Below are 2,714 nucleotides of genomic sequence, written 5' to 3' on the forward strand. Positions count from 1 at the left end.
CGGTCGGGGCTCTAAGGGTATGTTGATTTGTTCCTGTGTTAGTGTAGGGAGTGTCCTGAGTAGATGGTGCAGTTTCTTAGTGTATTCCTCAGTGGGATCTGAGGGAAGTGGCCTGTAGAATTTGGTATTGGAGAGTTGTCTGGCAGCCTCCTTTTGGTAATCAGACCTGTTCATGATGACAACAGCACCTCCTTTATCAGCCTCTTTGATGTTGATGTCAGGGTGGTTTCTAAGGCTGTGGATGGCATTGCGTTCTGCACGACTTAAGTTATGAGGCAAGCGATGTTGTTTTTCCACAATTTCTGCCTGTGCACGTCGGCGGAAGCATTCTATGTATAGGTCCAGACTGTCATTTCGACCCTCAGGAGGAATCCATGTGGAGTTCTTCTTCTTGTGCTGTTGGTGGGAGGGTATCTGTGTGTCAGTGTGCTGTTCAGTGTTATCTTGAAAGTATTCTTTGAGTCGGAGACGGCGAAAGTAGGCTTCCAGATCATCGCATAACTGTATCATGTTTGTGGGGGTGGCAGGGCAGAAAGAGAGTCCCTTAATGGGGGATTCTAGGCACTATTACGATAATTAATTAAATAATAATAAGACCATGTAATTAATTAATCACAGGATAAAAACAAGCATACACGTGCAAAGTACATTTTTAAAATCCCTATAATTCGACTAACTCTAAATGGATTTCTAATGGACCATCAAAAGACACACCTACTGCCTAGAGATTATCTCCCAGCCTAATTTCACATTCCTACCACCTTAACTGAGGCACTAGAGCTGTTCAAATAAATGTTACAAAACATTTTTCATCATGGCAAATGTGTATTTTTTTCATACTGAAAACTGACTGAACTATTTTTGTTCAAACTATTTTTTTTAAAAAGGGCCCTCTTGCTAAGAACAAAGGTAGAACATTTCACTCTGAAAGGCAAACGTAGGTGGAGTTTATAGGCAATTGGAAAATACCCTTTAGAATGGAAATGCTAATGCAATCCTAACTATTGGCATTACCATGCACTCTGCCTATAGTACAGTGTACAGTCCAGTATGTACCAAGTTTTGGACCTGATGTGGCACAGGAAAATCAGAATATTTTATATCTGAAGATCCAGAAGAGGACAAAGTTGAAGGCCACTCCCTTCTCCGATGTGGTTCATCAGCATCTACAGACTCAAAGTCTTAATAAAAAAAATCTAGCCCTTATGATTATGAAGAAAAACTTCCAAATGTCAGCAAAGTGCAAATTGAAACCGTGCTGACTCAGCTGCGAACAGTAGTCTGTAAAGTGCAAGGTGTTGAGCACTGATGCAGCAAAGCACTTAAGCCCACGCTTAACTTCAAACATATAAATGGTCCCACTGACTATACCACCCTCTTCAGCTGTCACAGAAAGTTCAAGAGCCTTAGGTACTAAATGTGTGAATGGGGCACTTTTTTTTTTTTGCTATAACTCTTCTATTTCAGAGCCACTTTCATCTTCAGTGTTAGTAAATGATCTTCTGTCATCTTCTGCTTCCACACCAGTAATGATTCCACTCAGAAGTCTTTTTCTATACTATATCATGCTGTAATGAAAACCCAGAACCCCACAACCCAGATATCATGCAGTGAGAGCTAGAAGGCATCCTGATCTTCTGAAATTATAGTTTGGTGGCACCTTAAAGACTAACAGATTTATTTGGGCAGAAGCTTTCGTGGGTTAAAAAACCCACTTCTTCAGATGCACTTCTTCAAATCTGTTAGCCTTTAAGGTGCCACCGGACTCCTGGTTGTTTTTGTGGATACAGACTAACACGGCTACCCCTCTGATACTTGAAATTATAGTTGTTAGTCACCCCACCATGTTTTGGGTCAGAATTTACAGGATTTTAGTACAGTAATCTACACTTATTTTCTAGTTTATAAATTTCGTTAATTAAGGGGAGAAATATGTGTAGGGTTGGTATTTTGTGTGGCTTGGTATAGCATAAGGTGTGCAATTTAATGGGCAGATTTTCAAAGTTGTGCACGTAGCAAATGCAAGCACATGTAATTTTGTGTGCACAATTATCACAACTGTGAATGTAACATGAATAATTAAGCATATAAGCAGCCAGTTGGGTGCATAGTAGGCCCGTTGCACATGATGCTGAATTGCAGCAATTGCACACACACATTAAATGTGCTTGATTGTTTGCAGACCTTTTTTGCAAATCAAACCAGAGTCTACCTTAAAAATCTACCTTCAATTGGTGCAGCCAACTTACATCTGTCTCTGTGTACAGGAAGATAGTTGAATAAAACAAGAGCTTTCTTAATGATGTGCAGCTGGCATGTTACTGAATTTTATTTATTTTAGGGTCTACTTAAGTTTGGAAGTTAGTACTTTTCAATTACACACATACACACCATACAACATTGTGTGTGTGCACTCCTCAGTTCTAGTCATAAACACACAATGCTGTTTGCATGCTCCTCTGTTCTAGCTCTGTTCATACATACACAATGCTGTGCCCCTCCATGGTGTGTAGGCAGGCACAGTGCTCCTTGATTCCTGTTATATACACATGCATTCTATGCACCGCAGTTCTATTTTCATGCATGCATTCTCTGCACCTTAGATCAAGTTTGTCGCACACACACACACAGCCTCTCTCCTCAGCTTGCTCTTCTCTGTCTCTCACCCACTGTCTCGCTCCCTGCCACTAGACACCGGATTGCTCAGCGATGAA

The sequence above is a fragment of the Terrapene carolina genome, unplaced genomic scaffold (assembly GCF_002925995.2).
Source record: "Terrapene carolina triunguis isolate 2854851 unplaced genomic scaffold, T_m_triunguis-2.0 Scaffold558, whole genome shotgun sequence".
NCBI lineage: Eukaryota > Metazoa > Chordata > Testudines > Emydidae > Terrapene > Terrapene triunguis.